Source organism: Pan troglodytes, chromosome 7 (genome assembly GCF_028858775.2).
Source record: "Pan troglodytes isolate AG18354 chromosome 7, NHGRI_mPanTro3-v2.0_pri, whole genome shotgun sequence".
NCBI classification, from domain to species: Eukaryota; Metazoa; Chordata; class Mammalia; order Primates; family Hominidae; genus Pan; species Pan troglodytes.
In genome coordinates this window covers 124,252,397-124,273,343 of record NC_072405.2, presented here as the reverse complement: position 1 = coordinate 124,273,343, position 20,947 = coordinate 124,252,397, and positions in this window count along the sequence as shown.

Genomic DNA, 20,947 nt, shown 5'->3' with positions numbered 1-20,947 from the left:
GGACTTGTAAGGCTGGTCTAGTTGAAATCTATTCCTTTAGCATTTGCTTGTCTGAAAAGGATGTTATTTCTCATTTATTTGTGAAGCATAGTTTGGCAGGATAAAATTTTTTGTTGTAATTTCTTTTCTTTAGGGATTCTGAAAATAGGTTCTCAATCTCTTCTATGTCTTCTGGCTTGTAATATTTCTGCTAAGAGGTCTGTTATTAGCCTGATGGGGTTCCCACTGCAAGTGACCTGCTCCTTCTCTGTAGCTACCTTTAAGATTTTTTCTTCTGCATTGACTTTGATCACTATTTGATCTAGTGAATATGATATCTATGTGCCTTTGGTATGGTTATCTTGTATAGTATCTGGTCAGAGTTCTCTGCATTTCTTGAATTTGTACGCTAACCACTCTAGCAAGATTAGAGAAATTTTCACAGACTATATCTTCAAAATATATTTTTGAAATTGCTTATTTTCTTAGGAAAATAAAATTTTTATTTTATTTTGTTCTTATTTTATTTCTCTCAGGAATGCCAGTGAGTTGTAGATTTGATCTCTCTATATAATCCCATATTGATATATGAGTTAAGAAGAAATTACTTAGGTAGACAGTGAGGGTACAGGAGTCCTCAGAAAGGTTTGCATTTTAATGAAAAGCAGCCCCCAAATCATTTTCTCTTCTAAAAAAGAGAAGCGTGTAAAAACAAGCTGCAGACATAGACAAGCAAGCTGGAAGCTTGCACAGATGAATGCTGGCAGTTGTGCCAATAGGAAAGGCTACCTGGGATGTTCAAAGGCATGTTTGAAATGACAGCTCCATGTTTTCTTCTCATTGCCAACCATGTGTACAGTAAAGAGCAGATAATATGGCACCAGCCAAGTGGAAAGCCCATTTGCATAATAAGATTAGTGTGGGGTGACCAGCCTACCCCATGAGCTATATAAACAACACACCTGATGGAACCAATCTGTTGTGCCCTACTTAAATCAGACACCACCTCCTGAAGCCTGCCTATAAATTCTAATGCAGTCTGCCATGGGCTGGGTTTTCCTTTTGGAAGCCCCTCTCTCTCACAAGGGAGACAGCTGAATTCTCCTTTCTCTTTCTTTTGCCTATTAAACCTCCTCTCCTAAACCCACTCCTCATGCGTGTTCGTGTCTTTAATCTTCTTGGTGCGAGACAACAAGCCCCAGGTATTTACCCCAGACAATGACACCACATTAATATTTCTTGTAGGTTTCGTTCGTTTCTCTAATTAAAAAAATATTGAGTTGATTTAAAGAACTGGTCTTTGAGCTCTGAATTTCTTTCTTCATCTTAGTCTGTTTGGCTGTTGATACTTCCAATTGTATTACAACATTCTTTTTATTTTTATTTTTAATTATTTCTTTTAGACAGAGTCTCCCTCTGTCGCCCAGGCTGGAGTGCAGTGGCTCGATCTCGGCTCACAGCAACATCTGCCTCCTGGGTTCAAGCAATTCTCCTGCCTCAGCCTCCCAAATAGCTGAGATTACAAGTGCCCACCACCATGCCTGGCTAACTTTTGTATTTTTAGTAGAGATGGGGTTTCACCATGTTGGCCAGGTTGGTCTCGAACTCCTGACCTCAGGTGATCCACCCTCCTCAGCCTCCCAAAATGCTGGGATTACAGGCATGAGCCACCATGCCTGGCTGTATTATAACATTCTTATAGTAAATGTTTCAGCTCAAAAAGTTCAGTTTGAGCCTTTCTTAAAATGGCTTTTTCCTTTTTCAGCTCTTGACTCACTTTACTGGACTGCTTGGCTTCCTTGGATTGACTTTCTATTTTCTCCTGGATCTTGATGAGGATTCTTGTTATCCAGATTCTGAATTCCATGTCTGTCATTTAAGACATTTCAGACTGGTTATAGATCATTGCTGGGGAGCTAGTGCGCTTTTTTGGAGGTAAGGGGACACTGGCTTTTTGAATTTCCAGAGTTCTTGCCCTGATTCTTTCTCATCTGGGAGGTTTGGTATTCCTTTAACTGTGGTGTAAATTGAGTTTAGTCAGGTGGCTTTGTTTTGGAAATTTTTAGAGGGCTAAGGCTATGTACAGAGTCTTTGTTATTGAATTCTTACCCTTGCCTACACAGGGGTGAGAATGAGTGCTTTTTGGTGTTGTAGTTTAGGCTGCTATCCAGCAGATGGCACTTGAAAGCAATGGGCAGTAAATAAGCTCTTGCTCAGCCATGGCTTTTTGTGTATTCTCACTTTTGTAGCTATATACTGCCCTGTGACGGGGAGAGACGTGATCCCCTCAATACTCCCACTCCTGGGTTTTGGGGGAGCCATCTTTAAACACTGGCATTGTGCCCCCAAAGTTGTTGTTGTTGTTAGGTCTTTCTGACCAGAGGGCTGTCCTGGGGAGAGGTCCAGTAAGATGAGTCACACACTTACTGGACAAACCCTGTGGAGGGAGGTACGCCCAGGTCCCATACCAACCCATGGACCTGTGCCACTTAACCCTCTCATTTTGTAAGAATGTCTGCTCTTCCCCGCATCGAGAGCCAGGCACAGATCCTGTCATGGCACTCCTGAACCACAGGCTACAGCCCTCAAGCTCCAAGATCTGCTCATGGCTATTTCCTCCAGGCCCTCAGGGTGGGGTTCCAGGTGCACTGGGTGACCCCAAACACTTCTAGGCTAATGGAATGCACTCTGTAGAAACGAAGCGCCCACGTTAGCAGTAAAGGCTGCACTGTGTACATTCTCCTGCGGGGTGGCCAGGCAGAAGCCCTGAATGGGACTGATGGATAGGGGGCCCTGCAGGACAGGCATTCCCCAGTCCTGCAAGGAGGCAAGCACAGTGACTAGTTGGGGCCAGAACCTCTCAGAGGGAGATGGGCAGCCCTGAAGAGGCGGGGGTGGGCACTTATAGCTAGGCTCCGCCAGAGCTATCCCATACTAAAAGTTTCCTGGCTCCATGCTTCCTACAGCTCCATTTCCATTTAATTTCTGGGAAAATCCCCCTGCCAGCTCAAACACCCATGGGGATGTGGGGTCGCCTGCAGCTAGAATATCAAAGGTCCATGGCAAGAGTAAGTAGTCCCCCAGCCCTTTCATTCACCCTTTCTTCAAGGACTATTAAGGGCTAGGAACCAGCCCTGAGATTCAGGCACCCCGTGAGACATTCCCAGGTGCCTCTCATTTAAGCCTCATTTGTATCTTTTCTCCATCCACATTCGGCATTTTCTCTCCCAACAGCTGTTCAAATTTTGTTGATTTAGTCGAAATCCCAGTCTTTCTGTGTGGGAGTGACCGTTTCCACGTGCATCTAGTTGGCCATCTTACCCCTGACTCTTCTTCCTCATTTTAACCACAATTGCCTGCCAGTGAAGAACATTATGGTAATGAGTGCGGTTTCAGGCACTCACTTAATTTTATTAAGCTGATAGCATTTTTGTACACCATTGTTTTTTCTCTGTCGGTGCAAATGTCAGCACAGTGGAAAAGGCAAATAATCATTAGTATTATTATAGAAATAGTGTTGAGATTCTAGATATCTTGAAAAGGTTTCTAGGACCATCAATTGTAGGGAGACCACAGTTTAAGACCCACTTCAGTGAAGAAATATGCTGTAATAGGGACTTAGTTTGGGCAGTAACAGTCATAAAGACCTGGTGTTATCATGCTTTTTACCACAGGGCAATTTGTAAGAAGATAAGAGAAGGAAAAATTTAGGTCTTTGACGTCCCTAACAAATATTTCTCACACACACATACAAACTTTATAACAATCTAGAGTCCACTCTCATGACCTCTCATTCCCAAGACAGACTTTGACATGGTATTTATCAGTTTGATTACTTGTGTTAGTGTGTACAATGTAGGAGACAGGAATACATTGACAGAGATTCTCTATTCATTATTCTACTTATGTTCTTTCATTTCAAATACTAAATTACCAGATGAGCCATAAATATTTCAGCATACTTCATGACAGGGAGCACAGAAAAGAATAGAGAGTTCTCAAAGCTTAGAAAAGATGTTACATTCTGAAAGCAAACAGAAGGAAGTAGGTGAGCTGATGTTCAACTTTATCTCTTTCATCACAAATTTGCCTTAGGCTGACTCTGTTCATCTTTAATTCTAAAATCAGACAAGTGTAACTATGCACATAGATCTGTTTTGCACATGTATGGCTTAGTGGAAACATTAATGCTCAGCAAAGCATAAGATTTACCTAAAATAAAATGTGACTATTTCCAGTGTAACTTCAAAAATAAACAAGTAGAAATAGATCCTTTATCCCTGTTTAAATATAAATCAATTGAAATTGTTAGTCATAAATATGTATTATATCATTTATGAACATCCTTAAACATGGACTTAGGAAACAACAAGGCTTACAAGATAGTACAAGAGAAAAATTATTTCCAAATACTTTTGATTGGACCAAGGAAACATCTTAGGTAACGAGTTTCAGTTAATAATATATTTCATTATGGAACATAGTCCTGGACATTTTTTTTTCTTGGTCCCAATTCAGACCTTCATTCCAGACTGCCAATTCAATATTTTGCCTCAATGATGCTGATATCTTTCCACTATGATTCATGCCTTTGAAATGGAAGATGCTCCTGAGAGGATAAGGACACTCAATATGCCAAATACTAAGATTTAGTGAATAAATGATCATGAGATAGAAATAATAAAATGAACACATACACACATAATGATATTTAATAGTTTCACATCACCAATTAGTTTATAATAGAATTATTATTTCTATATACAAATCTTAATTCCACTATATCTGTTATTTCATTAAGCATTATCCTCCTATGACCTATATACATGTTTTCTTGTTATCCCATGAAATTAAATAGGTATACTTGTAAAAACAGCTAAGTTTGTAAAAGAAGCAGTTTCAAAATAGAACAGTTTCTTCATGTAATATATAATCACATTACTAGATCCTTTATATTACTCAGAAACATATATATAAATACATATATATATATTGAGCTTTCATGCCAAGCTATCAGTCAAATACATTATACCACCATATCTAACTATAGATAATATTTAATATATATAGATAAAATTATTTTGAACATACAGTTTCAAATAGATTTTATTCAATAACTATATTCAGTAGGCATTTTGAGAATCTACGTTATGTCACTCACTGTGTTTCAGATAGGAAATATGGAGGGTTTTCTCCATTTAAGGCATATATATGTATACACACACACTATATGTATATATGCTACTTATATATACATTTCTCCTTTTAAGCCATCTATCTATCTGTCTGTCTGTCTATCTATCTATCAACCTATCTATCTGGTGGCATAATGTATTTGACTGATATATTGCCATGAAAGCTCAATACATCTTATGCCAGTTATCATAAGGCATCTTGTGATACTTTGTCAAAAATTTCATGTATTCTTTTCTTCATTCTATAATGACTGATTAACTCACAAAGGCAGTGAAAGAGAGCATTGTTAATTTTCCAGTTATTCTCTGGGTCAATGTAGTTTCTGATTCTAATATGAATTGAAAAAACATAAAATTAAAGAGGCTCAAATTACTCAAAGAGGCAGTCAAATGTACTGCTATCCTGTTAATTATTTAAATAAGTAAAATGGGTAATTGTTTTCTAACAAAGAGAAGGGAAATGAATAAAATGTAAATTTCCATAAACTAATATTTGCTTTAATTGCCACTATTTTAACATAAAGAATTTTTTCAAATTTGAAAACCCGTATTTATCATTTTGCCAAACAAATGTATTTAATTTCTAGGGCATAATTATCAATTAATGTTGACCAGGATTTTTCAATGTAGAATCTCACAATCCTTAACTATTCCTCTGAATGCCCCACCCACTCAACTCTCACATACACATACAAAAAATTCTGTAATGACTTTGGAAATGAAACATGAATGATGTAGTAGTCATACATGTTGCAAAACAAAACTAAGGGAAGAACTGAATGTATTATATCATTTCATCTGGCAGTAACCTTTATTGTATGAAATTGGAACACTATCTAATTAAAATATTTGTAGAGAATTTTTTTTTGCATTCTTGTTCCTTCTAACTAACTCATTAAATCCCAATAGAAATGCCTAGATCCCTGTACAATTCATCTTATAAACAATCACCAGATGGTGGTTGATTGCAGTGCTTTCTAATTTACCATGAGAATTTTAAGAGATATTTCCTATCAAATTTTATGCTTTGGTCTATGCAACTTGTTTATATCAGTGTTTAAAACAAAAATCCTGCTTCTAATTTCATACTACAGAATCTTTCCAAACCATACTATTTTCTTTTAGAATTATGATAGCTTACTTAGTTTATATTCTCTTATTGCAATGTTGAAAATATTTCACAATATTGGATTAAAATTATATTGACATACAGTTTCAAACAGATTTTATTCAATAAATATATTCAGTTGACATTTTGAGAATCTATGTTATGCCAGATGCTATGGTTCAGGTGAGAAATATGGAGGGTTTTCTCCATTTAAGTCAAAAGATATGCTATCCTGAAAAAAAAAACACAAACTTGTCTAATTATTGTAATTGTCTCTTCAGGAGGATTCTACTTGTGGCGTAGGTTTGTTATGGAAAAAGCCCTTTACCATATGGGCTATTAGTGTTAGAATTATTAGTGGTGTGTTGAAAATGTGCCCTCTGTTTGTTGTTAAGGTACACTCCTCTTTTGGTTGAAGGAAGAATATGCTGTCAGCTTTAAAGGCCTCCTATTGAATTTCATCTGCATTAATCTAAAAGAAACATCTTACTGTTTCAGGCACAGAGGTAGCAACATTTTGTGTCTGAAATCTATTACTGAGGTGTTTCTTTGTTTTATAGTTGTTGGCTATTTTATTTTTAAAAATGGAAATGAAGGATTACTCCATGCTTATATAGATAGACAAAATTTTTATTAGAACATATTCTTAAGAACAAACACATTTGTTAGATCCAGACAAAGTCATTTCAAGGATAAGCAAATTAATGGAGGCAGGGACTATATTCTAGAGCCTATATTCTATCCTAGTCTCCAGAGAAGCCTGGTACAATGAACAGGTTGAAAATTTCTTGAGGTATCTCTTGGAAATCATGCCTCCATAGTTGGGTGCAGTAATGTAATTTGAAGATATTTAAAGATTTTTGAGGATATCAGACAAGATACCCCTCCAAGTTGTTATTTTGCAGTAATATAAATAACCCTTTCATACAATTATTATTATTGTTTTCATACAGTAAAGGGTCAGGTGATGTGCCCTTTGACAGTTATTGTTGATCTCTTGCACCAAACATATCTATTATTACCTCCCTACCATCCTTACAACTATAAAGATTGTGTACAACAGTCATTATTTTCATGGAGATCATATTTTTTTTCTTACTGGAACCAAGCCAATGGAAATACTTGAGAAACAGGCCGTCCAATTTAGCTCCTTCAACATAACATGTCTAAGTCTTAAGAATACATATATATATATATATGTTGATTTGCAACAATAGTTTCTTAAATAAGAAAGATAAGAGGTAAACAGGAGAGTTTTGCTCCTTGCTTTACAAGTCTCAATGACAGACGATTCAAATAAACTGTTGCTTCTTTGTAATCAACCCCCAAGAGTTATTTACTTGAAATATTCTGTAGCTATCACTTGCTGAATTATCTGTTGTGAGGTTAGAATAAAACTTGTGAAAATGGATATTAAATGGTTAAAGTTATTTTTGAAAGTATGAGGGGCACTATACAAACGTAAGAGGAATAAAATATGTAAATGGAACTTGTCATAATCTAATTCAAAACTTGACATTTAAGCCTTGGTATTTGTAAAATCCCAGAAAATATTTTGAAAATACACCAAGAACATATTTCACTTGAAATTTATTATTATGTTTTTAAAATATTGATGATTCCTGACATTAATTTCATTGTGCTTTTCTGTCTTATTTAATTTTTATTAATTTAGAATGATGTAATACTGAAAATATTTTGAAAAACTGTAATTGTAAAAATATTTGTTGCCAGTGTTTAAAGATAAAATAATAAATACATATAAATGAAAAGAATATAGGTAAACATAAAATATTTGTACGGGTTTTCTTTACTGTTGCTATTTTCTATTAATTATATATCCTTTCTAGTCTATATCATTTTTATGGAGAATTTAATTTTCTAATTAGTTAATTCATGCTGATATGATGCTTATGAGGGTTATCATTAAGCTTTGCATAATTTGGAATAATCCCAAGATTATTAAACCACGGATGAAAAAAGTAAAATAATATAAAGACTTTGGCTTGCTTGATATACTCCATTTTCTTAATTGAGTAATTCAAAATGCAATTATATTAATAGTGATGTTTGTCGTGTACCTGATTTGTAAAAGTTATTTTAAAAATAAACATAAGAAAATTCTGAACCTATTAAATGAATCCTGCTCTGAACCTGCGGAATAGAAACTATAGCAATCATTCTAAAATTTATTCTCAAATAAGCTTATAATGGCCTAAATTCTGGGACTACTATTGAAATAGTGACCTTGGAAATGAAGCAGTCTCCCAGAATGCACTAAGGCATGCTCTGAGGTCATTACCACTTATGTGAACCTAGTGGGAAGCAGGCATCTAGACAGAATTTTTGGAACCATAATGAAGGGTTGGGGTGAATATCCTATGGGAATAGAAAAAATAATTTCTCAACAAACCTAATGAAATTGAAATATCCATCCCGGTTACGTAGTATCATTATCTTCTGGGTGGGTGTTATGGGAACTAGAGTCAAGGAAGATTCCCTTTCACTGACAATACTGTCATGACTCCTGTCTGTAGTCTTCTAGTTGCTGAATTCTTACATAGATTGCCTCCGGCATTAACATATTTTGATCATGCCTGAGGGCATCCAACTTTTAAGCAATGAGAATGCACCATTGTATGATAGTGATTTCCATATCAAGCTTCAAGGCTCCCACATACACATATCCTAGCATCAATACTCACTGATAATCAACTCATCCAAATGATAGTTTCCTGTGCAAATTGTTGCAAAAGAAAATTTGTTTTTAAGAGATTTTCTTTCTTCAACATTACACATGTCCCAGTACATGCATTGCATATTTTCCTAGTACATTGTAAGAATGGGCTTCTCCAATGTTTTATACTAATTCCAAGTTTAATTTGCTTGAAATGAAATGATGCATTGCAGCAGGAAAATTTCAGCGAAAAGAGGATGCAATAAGAGTGGGCACGATACATGGTTTATCTCATTCACTTGGATAAGTGAGGAGAAAGAGTGAGAAATACTCCCGCAGTGGTAAATTGGAGCCAAATAGCCAACAACTGACTTTGAATACCATGTGAAATTGGTATGGCTTAACTCGAAAGTCAAAAATGAATAACAGACATTTGTGAGTGTGTAAATACTGTGATCAGAACTGTGCTTTAGAGAAGTTTCCCTAGTAATGTAAGTGGAATCAAGAGAATAGAGAAATCTAGGCAGCACACATCCAAGAGAGATAATACAGTGTTGAATTAGAGATAATAGTTGGATTAGAAATTTGGGTACTGGGAAGATAGCTTGATTTCATGAATGTAGTACTAGGATGAAGTAAGAGAAAAATTTTTGAATTACAGGGAACATATTTTATGCGTCTCTTATTCATTCCTTATCTGTCTTTTTCACCTCTAGGAAGTTTTTATATGTTCTGTTGATCCACATAGCATGCTGAATTAGCCACTTCTCTATTTAAACAGGAGTCTCTCTATATTCAGGCAAAATTCTAATAACAAAGTATTGAATCCATAAATATTATTTGACAAAGACATGTCTCCAAATAATAATATGAATACATTGACTGAAAATAAAATTTTATTTTAAAGCAATGCAAGTATTAGGTCAAAATTTAGTGACAGCCTGACTTTTCTCAAAAGCTCTAAATTTCTCTAGACATGATTCATAAGATGATGGCCCTACTCTTATTTTAAATTAGGAGTATCCTTAACATTACAGAAATACTTATACCACACTTAATATTTACTTTGAAATATGAATTTTTGTTTAAAATGTAGGATGCTAATAAAAGAGCATTTAAATAGTTTCTGAGTTTATCTTGCCAATTAACAACTTCATCCTGTCTTTCTAAGTAGTTTAAAATTTTTGTCTTGTACAAGGAAGATATTTTTGAAAAATTCAATCTTGTGCCCTAAATCTTGGTGAACATTTTGTTAAACCTTGTGGATGACATTTTCACATCTCTGTAATCTTAGTTCATGAAAGAAAAAGCCAGAACAGAATGCTTTATCAGCTAATCCTCACATTTTACTTTCACACCCATGGGAGACATTCTCATTTTAGCGGACAGCCGTAAATTTTTATAATCACTGTGTTATATCTAGTACTTGCAGTTTGCTGGCCACTTTGTCAGCTGTATTGACATTTGATAGCCAGGCTATACCTAAAAGGACTTTTCAGGGAGATTGGTACTTTTTTCCTGTTGACTTGGAGCAATCCTGCGGTAGGACACTCATATTCTGCAAAGCAAGGAGACTGAGCCCCATCAAGAATAGTTTCATGACAATCAATCGCACTTGTCAACAAGGACATTAGACTATGACCCATTCATGGTAAACAATGCACATCGTTTTCACAGAAACATTGTGTTAAAAAGACCCACAGAAAATCAGTGCGCTTAAAAAGTTCTGCATAATCTTTCATGAATTATGTAATACCAAATTGAACTTTTCTCTTTGCATTCCACAATAACTTGCCCTCCTTGACACTGAAGTAGAAAGAGAATATTTCTGTGAGTCAACTTGCAAGTTTTCTCTCAACAGGTATACTCAAGTTTACTGTGTGCTATGTATACTTAGGTACTTTTTGTAGACAGACAGTGAGGAAAAGACCTAAACATAATTCCTGCCCTTAAAAATCTTAGAATTATTTGCAACATTTTTCTCCCAGTCTCTTATTTCTCCATTCATTCTCCTAACAAGAATTTTCACAGAGAAAATTTTACAGTAGGTTAGATTTATAAATTTATAGTTGCATGAACCATGTTTTTAATGTCAAATCAGAACTTTGTCTACTCCTAAGTTCTGAAATTTTTCTTCCATGCTTTTATTTTCTAAAAGTTATGTAGGTTTACATATATATTTCAGTTTATGAAACACTTTGAGTTAATTTTTGTAAAATGTGAAGTTTAGGTCAAGGTACTCCAGCATAATTTGTAGAAAAATCTAACCCTCTTTCATTAAATTTCTTTTGCACCTTTTTCAAGGAGACACATTTGTGTGAGTCTATATCTGTTTCATTGATCTACGTATCTATCACTCTGCAAGTACCACACTGTCTTGCTTTGTATCTAGAGTGTTTAAAGAATAAGAGGCAATCATAATACTGAAAGATGGCTGGGTGCAGTGGCTCATGCCTGTAATCCCAACACTTTCGGAGGCCGGGGAGGGCAGATCACTTGAGGTCAGGAGTTCAAGACCAGCCTGGCCAACATGGTGAAACCTCATCTCTAGTAAAAATACAAAAGTTAGCAGGGCATGATGGCATGTGGCTGTAATCCCAGCTACTCGGGAGGCTGAGGCAGGAGAATCGCTTGAACCCGGGAGGTGGAGGTTGCAGTGAGTCAAGATTGCACCACTGCACTCCAGCCTGGGTGATAGAGTGAGACTTGGTCTCAAAAAGAAAAAAAAAAATTCCTGAAAGATACATCCAGAATGCCATAGTCCTGAGCGTTAAAATCCTGAAAAAACAGAATTCTTAAAATCTAAAATCCTGAAAATCACAATCATAAAAGATGAAAATCCTAAAAATACAAACTGGGAAAAATAATTACAAGTTCTTTAAAATATATTTATTTACATTTTTAAAAGATAATTTATTTGCAAAACATAAAACAACAGAGTGCTTCTTAGGCCACTTTACATGATAAAATAGGCAATTATACATATTTTTGGCAATCATAAGCACTCAGGTATACTAATGAAAGTCATATGGGTATGATAGCTCAGTTACAAGCAAACTAAACATATTCATAAAGAAATAGGTCAAAAGGAGAATGGTATAAATAGACCTCACTATGGTTGATAATTGTGTGTACCCAGCTTTAAAACTGTGGCTATCTCAAATACTGTGATGAAAGCCTAAGCCTTTTGATGAGATCAATAAAAAACTGCAGTGGGTCACCACCACATAGGAAGTCACCCCAAAAGCCAAGATCTCGAGAGATTTCATCTTTCACTAGTCCAGATAAACAAAATAGACATCACTTTATATATTGAAGAAGTTTGAGTCTTTTTACGTACATGTGCAGTATTTACACAAAAAGTCAATGTTGTGATAATGCAATTTCCTGGAGCTAAGTTTGCAAAAATGCATAAAACAAATTAGAACTTTCTAAAAGTCTCTCCACAGTTTGTACTTCTCATATTAGAAATAATGTGAAGATAAAAATACCTAGAATCGTATATTGTAAAATATAATCCTGACAATTTATAATAGTAAAAAAATTAATCAATTACAAATCAAAATATAAAAAAGTGTACTGCAGGGATTGATTACAGGCTGTTGTGCAATGATAGAACAGAAAACCTGATGTATTTTCACAATCATTTACTGTATGTTGAAGCTTTGTGTCATGCTAAATAGCTCTAAGAACATTTAGGACATGGCTCTCTTTATAGTTTATGTCCACGTTTATTTTCTACATGGCACTGCTCTTTTTGATATTCTTCTATAATTTGACATCGACCAACACGAGCATTCCTTTTTAAATTTTCTCATCTTCTGTGCCATGCTCCTATGTTGTTTTGTGTACCTAGAAATCCATTCCATGTGCATTCATATTCAGGCCACATATTTGGTGGAACCAATACTGGTGATTGAACAGCAGTATCATGGCATGTTTTCGTATCCTACCATAAACATAATTACTTTCAAACTAGTCAGTCATTTTGCTGGATTATTCAGGCAAATGAGGCTTTAATTCATTAAAAGATCCTGAATGTCATCAGCTGGAAGTAATGCCAATGTCCGCAAATGATGTATTTTTTAAAGTGAAGTTTTTGTCATTGCCATATCACATGGCCAACTCACTCATCTAAGTTTTCTGCCAAATGCAAATAAAGGCAACAGCAAGGTAATAGTTCCACCAAAAATGATGCAATTAACATGATGTAACCATCCCGCATACAACTGAAAATGCAGAATTCCTTTCCCAAAATTCGGCTTTTTGGACTTCAACATTTGGGATTTTAATATTTCAGGATTGTGATTTATGGTGTTTTAGAGATTCGGAATTTTGATCTTTAGGGATATTGATTTGTCAGAAATTTAACACTTAGAATGATGGCATTTGAGACTGTGTCTTTTATGGTTATGATCCAAACCCCTAAATAACTCTTAAATCTCAAATTAAATGACAACAACAATAATACAATAAGAAAATGAGAAAAAGACATAAAAATACAATCCACTGAAGACACTACAGAGATGACAAATAAGAATATGAAAAGATACTCAACATTTTCAGTCATTATAGAAATTCAAGCTAAAACCACAATCAAATGCAAATTAAAAGCACATATATCAGAATGGTTAAAATACAACAAAAACTTAAATGATGGCAAGAATGTAGAGAAACTTGATAACTCATACATAACTGACAGGAATGTATTACAGCCACACTGGAAAAGAGCTTGGCTGTTTACAAAAAATCTAAAACTGAACTTACTACATGACCCAAAGTTGAACTCTTGGGCATTTATCCCAGTGAAATGAAACCTTATGTTCACAAAGATATTTGTACATGGATGCTGCTATTTGTATATGGCATATAGGAATAGTATTGTTTAAATCCTAATTTCAACAATTTATTTAAAGTTACATGATTGCATGAATAATAAAGATGATGTTTTATTCATCCACATGTACTTTTATTTAAAAGGTAATTTTAATGTCAAAGAGCAAAATATAGCCGCATTAAGACATTTATGGGAATAATTTCAAAGTCACATTGCAAGGGAGTGTGAACTTAGGAAGGAAAATAATTGTAGCTAATTTTTTAAGCAATCAACACCATATGGGCATGAAAGGTTGAGCTTAATGTTGAAGTGAAAAAAAATAAAACTAGCTGAAACATAAAACAAAAGATTATTCCTGTAATATTTAGAATAAATATTAATCTCTATAACAAGGACACACAAAGATACAATGGTTCAAAGAACATTGATGTTTACTTCTCTCTTCTATAAGGTTGTCAATGGAACCCATTTATTTAGCTGGACAATTCTCTCATGCTCACTGAACCTAAGGTAGGTATTCATTTTACCACTTCACAAACAGAAGGACACAAAAGAGAAGGCAAAAATAAGCAAATGTGCCTTTAAACAAAAATAATAGTCTCTAGCTGAGCAATGATGCTCCTCAACAAAACACACAATTTCTTTTCTTTTTAAAATGGCAAAAATGGATATTGTGGGGAATTAGTAGTGTCCATGGAAATAACATTCATCATTAAAGCCCTAATGATCCCAAAGTTGGGTTTACTATAAAGCAGCAGCAAAATGTTATCTTGTGTAATGGTTCCCTAGGAAATTAATTGCTAATAAGGGGGTAAAATACCCTAGGGTAAGATATTTAAAAAATACTAGTGTAAAACTGTACATTTTTTACATGATTATTTTAAAGATTTAATTTACCATTGTGCATTATAACCTTTCTTATAGAGTGGTATTTTGAGCAGCATTTTCTTGAGAAATTTTTTTGGAGGGAGGATTTAACAAAAATAATGTTCTGAAAAAAATACACTGGAAAATATTGCCATAAAACTTTTATTATGTTAATGATGATCTTATGTCAATGACTTATTCATATCATTTGAAACATTATAGATATACTTTCCTTCCAACTATTCAACATCACATTTTGGCTACAGTATATACCCATGGAATTTGAGTGAATTAATTAATCTTTATGAAAGTATGAAAATATTTGTTCACAAAAACACATAATAAGCTCAAAATAGCAGAGAGAGATGAAGAAGAATACAATTTAAAATGTTGAAAACATTTTCTCATACATGAAACAAAAGAAACCTAGAGTGAGAGAGTAAAGAATTGGTTGAGAAGTTCATATATTCCAATTAAGAATATACTATGCAATATTTTATAAAGGGTTTGTTTAATTTTTTTTCTTCTGTCTTTTTATTTAGATCTCCACAAGGACAGAAATGTGTTTATTATCATTGCTTTTGTTTTTATTATTATTACTTTTGTAGTATCATCGAAACCTTGAATAGTGACCAGAACTTAGGAAGCACCCAATAAACATTTGTGGAGTAAATTAATTCCACTGAGATTTATTCCTGAAAGACATACCATAAGCTGTACTAATGGGGGTTAATTAATAATTCCTTAATTAATTGAAAATGCTGTTTCAATATGTCAGAACACATGGGTATTCACACATGGTTTGTTGAATTGCATCTCCAAGTTGTTAAATTAATAGCTCAGATATCTTGAGCTCTGGGAATTTTATTCACATTCTGAATTCTCCTCAAACTATTTACTTAAGGGTTTAAACAACAATATAAAACTCCTTTGAGGGAATGATGAAAAAATTAAAGGGCTTGTTTTGAACAAGAGACTATTAATATGAATAGGTCATACCCAGGTTATAAAAACATTTCTGAATTTAATCCTCTTGCTAACTACAGTATATACCCACGACCATCAGGCACTTCACTTAAAGATATGTGTGTTTTCTAAATTCAAAAAAATGTGATTTCAGGTGTTTATAAAGCTCATATTAATATATTTTAATAAATTAACTCATTCGGTAGACTTGAAAAAGAATAATCTTGTTTTGGTTTGACCTTAATCTACATATTATATTTTAGATTCACCCTAACTCAACATGGAAATATCATAATTTGGTCTTTATCTAACTTACATAAGATTGGTTGTTGGCTAAATATTTTTGACTCATATCATTGTAAATATAGAACATTTTTCTTTCACACTGTAATTTCTGAGATTTTTTTCTCTTAACCCTTAATTAAAGGAAGTATCTTTATTGCCAGAAAATCTTCTTGTCCCTAGTTTTCTTTATTCCAAAAAAAGTCAAAAGAGGGTTTATGATTTAAAGGCATTTGGTAGAAAAGAGATGAAAGGGGAAGAAGTAAATATCCTGTGTTTATCGCATATTTTTAAGGTAACAAAACAACAATATATTTTGTGTATTAATGCATATGTGTAATAGTATCATAAATTTTAAAAAAGACAAAAAAAAAAACAAAACCCAGACACATTCAGTGATAATGATATTAGTTCCAAAGCTGCCTCTAAGGACTGAGGAGAAATGTATGAAAGAATAGAGAAAAGGAACAATGAGCTTATCTGTAGTATTTTTTCTTGTGTTAAAAAAAAAAGTATAAAATTTAAAAGCCAAATGAATATTTGTTCATTCTAGATGGTGAGCTGTTATGTTAATTAGTTTCTACACATTTCTGTGCTATAACCTTCATTTTCAAAACTTATATAATTACAAAAGCAAAATCTATTTCTGTACAGTTGTTAAACTTGCACCATGCATTTAAACTTACAAAATTCTGAGAAAAATCATCTAAAGAAATCTATTAACACTTAGAATTTAATCATTTTAACTGTTAACATATTATTCATCTTATTGTATACAAGTAATGTGACACTTTTTCTATAAAGCCACTGCTAAATTCCTAGCCCCATACAATAAAAGCATCTCCAGAATGTATTCCATCTTTTTCACTTCTTCATTTCTTTAATTCCTCAAATATACATTCCCCCTTCTGAAACAGAAGCATACTCCTTGGACCTTGTTCATTTTCTGAAACTTTCCTTTTGTCACCACTCAGAGAAATTTGTGTTTTGTTGTTTGTTTGCTTGTTTTGTTTTGCTTCATCACAACACACACTTGAAAGTTCTAAGCCCTTACTCATGGCATTATCTCTGCCTGGAGGGTAAGTCCTCCATTGTCTGCTCAGTAGAAGCCCTCTCAACCTTCACTCCCATTTTTCAGTCAGCTTGCTACAGATTTATCTGGTAACTCGTCGCTTTCACTGCTGCGCATGCTCCCTTGTACAAATCCCTATTGCTGCAAAGACATGGCCGCTTTCAAGAGACTGATCTGACTTTCAAACTATAAACGATCATCATGGAAGCCAGAAGCCTCTGGTCTGAAGACCACTTCATGTACCTTACTATAATGGATGAAAGCAGATACTTGAAATAAAAAATATTAGTTTCTAGTCTTGTCTCTGCTACTTAAAAGGGGAGTACTTTGGAAGAGTTTCACAAACCTTATTAACTCTGTTATGTTCATATACAAAATGGAGGTAAGAAAATACACTTTAGGATTGCTGTGAGGGTTAAGTTTGCCTATCATATTTCTGCCTTCTAGAAGTGCTCAATATATATTAGTTATCTGTCTTCATGATGAGTAATGTCTTTGCCTCTGTGCCCACTAGAAAGAGATCTCCTTTGTTAGAAAAACCCCCGATTGTTGCCCAAGTTACCACCACCAAAATCTTGTGCAAAAATATATGCTTTTATTACTCAAAATGTGAAGACTTATTAGAAAAGGGAGCAGCCCCCTATATAAAGTCCCCTTACTATTCTCAGAAGACTTCTTAAAAATGTGTATTAGTCTAGGCATTGATGCAGGAATACAAAAGAAATAAAATAGGCTGTGCTTTCAGGGCACTTCTCTAATTAGACAAGGAGATACAGTATTTACACGGGTAATACCAGGGCACGAAAGGAGAAGAAATAAGATTTTGAGATAGGTTTGTCCAAAGAGTTTTACAGAAATGCAAAATTTCACGTTAATGACCTTGCTTTTAAATATCTGAGCAATTGCAAGATCAGTGACAGTCGTTTTCAGTCTGATAAAAGAACAGAACCACAAAAGGATTTTTTTCTGAAATCACATCATAACGGCAGGTCATTTTTTTTTTTTAATAAACAGAAATATATTTCTCACAGCTTTGGGTCTGGAAGTCCAAGATCTAAGTGTGAATATAATCAGGGTGTGGTAAGGGCTTGCTTCCTGGTTTGTAGACTGCCTACTTCTTGTTGTGTTCTCTTATGGTGGCAGGAGGACAAAAGAATACTTCAGAGTCCCTTTTATAAGAGTGCTAGTCCCTTTCATGAGGAATCCACCCTCATGACTTAATTACCTCCCCAAGTCCTCACCTTCTAATACCATCACCTTGCGGGGTTAAGATTTCACCACAGAAATTTTTGGGGAACGCAAATCCTCAGCCAATTGCATTCTCTCTGGGGAGCTTCTTGTTTGGATTTAACGTCTCTCCTTTGTGCTCTGATAAGACTTCTGTTTGCATTATATGCTTATTTCACTGTACTGTCAGATATTTGCTCTCCTTACTAGACAGTAGCTTATTTACTTAGCTCATTTTAATAGACAAGTACTAATTGTGTATATTTATGGGGTACAATGTGATGTTTTGATCTATGTGTTACATTGTAAAAAGATCCAGTCAAGCTAATTAACATATCCACCATCTCACCAACTTATTTTTGTGGTGAGAACATTAAAAATCTATTATTTTAGTGATTTTGAAATATTATGCTAAGTTAAATAAGCTAGACACAAATGACAAATACTGTATGACCTCACTTATATGTATAACATACAAAAGTCAATCTCATAAAAACAGAATTGAAAGGTGGTTATCAGAGGCTGGGTAGGAGAAAGAGGGATGGAGAAAGGGAAGATGTTGATCAAAGGGTACAAAGTCTCAGTTAGACTGGAAGAATAAGTTTAGTGATTTCTTGGACAGCATCATGACCAGTTAGTAATAATGCATTTTATGGCTTAAAATTGGCAAATCATTTTTTGAATATTCAATGTTCAGGGTCTGCAATAGGACAGGCAATTCATGTTAGTACCTTGGGCTTTTTTAATTTTTTTGGATGTAGCAAAGAACTTAGACTGAGAATTTCTAATTCCAAATGATGAGTTTTATTTATTTGGATAGGAGACCTTAAGCCAGTTTTCTCACAAGTAAAATACGGATTACGATGCCTATGTCAATAGTGGCGCTATGCCGATTAAACAAAAATAGATTTAAAAATTTACTGTTACTTCTAAGGTTACTTTATTAGACATGGTTATTATTATTATTAGGGTGTTCTCTTAGGTTGGGGCTAAAATATATGTTTCTAATTCTGGTAGGAGACCCTTATGCAATTCTTTTTAGGCCTAAAGCTTCGTCTCACTCTGTATTTAATGCCACCTCGCTTCTAGATAAAAATAGAAATAAAAATTATAACTTTTGATGATAATTTTTACAAAATCACATCAAGATTCTAGTGTATCTACTTTAAGAAAAAATAAACTGCACATTTTGTAAGAAACAGAACACTTACACTGCCTAAGCTTTTGTGAAAGACCTCTGTTCTCACAAAAACAGGAAAGACCATGCCTATCAAACATACATCATGAGAAACGGAATTGTGATGGGACCTTATTTCTAAACATTGCTGTCTTAGCAGAACTTAAAGGAAGTCTAGAACATCACCCAATTCTCGAATAGGTTTCAAGAGTCCTAAAGGACTCTTTAGGTCTCCCATCCCAGAATGTGAATAGTCTTGACCTGCTCAGATATCCTGGGAAGAAAAAAGTCTCCTAAGAATAATTTTGGAAATGTAAATTTCTGACAAAAATTTATGCTTCAATGGGCCTTCTATGCATCACTTGTTCTGAAAATGTCCCATTTCTTAACTTAAAAAAAAGCTAAATTATGAACATCACTCCTTACACTAAGTCACTAATAAACACTATTTTAGATTAGACTACAGAATTACATGTTTCACATTAAAAATAATTTATGGCAATTACATTATAATGGTAATGCAGTTTATTTATTTTATAAATACAATAAGTGCTTACTGACTGGTACAAATGTGTCATCATCACATAATTTTAAACAAAAATTCTCTGAATTTCAAATACTTCTATAATCCACTAAAATGTTGAGGAGACTGATCGAGGTAAAATTCCATTATGATGAAATGCAGTACTTCGACTCTGTTGTGTTGTTATAGGCTTATCTTATAATGAATCTTTTATTTGATATCAAATTTCCAGTCAGCACAATTTGAGAAAAATTTGAATTGATGCCCAGTTTTTCTAATTCATTAGTGAGAAAAAAAAATACTTTGAACTCAGCAGAGGAAAAAGGGAAATGTTTACTGTCATCTTTATATCCCTATGCAATAAACTGGAAAAATAATTTAATGCTTTTCTTGTCACACTTTCCTTCTCACTCTTCTTCCATCTTCTCTTATTTTTCCCTTCTTTCACTGCCAAGTTTCTCTCTCTCTCTCTCTCTCTCTCTCTGTCGGCAAGATCCTGAACATTTAGTTTCAATGAGTGGTTTAAAGTTGTAAGAGGCCTTAGGGGAAGGGGATGACAATATTTGAGATTTAGAATATATTTAAATTGAAAATGGGTAATAGAGAAATTAGAAAAATAATATCTCTGTTTCAATTTCTTTGGTCTCAAACTTTTTGGGCTTGGACTCACTTGACTCACTCTGGTAATGCAAATTACACTTATATTTTGTTTTGATAATGGCTGTTTCTGGGATTGAGACCATAGGAATTATCCACACTGTAATTTGATTCATTGTAGAGGATTCGATGCAATCACATTATTGTAGTTCACTCAATATTGGCCATCTGCCTATGGTAGAAATAACTTGGTTAAGAAGAACATTTCTTTGTAATGATGTTTGCTACAAATGGGTTTAAGAAAGAAAAGTGCACTCTCTGTTATTTGTGTGTGTATTCAATATTTGGTTGCTCTTTATGTCCTTTATGATAGGGATCATACATCTAAAATTATGCTAAACTAAATGAAGTGCTTAAATAGTTCGATATTTGTTTATAGT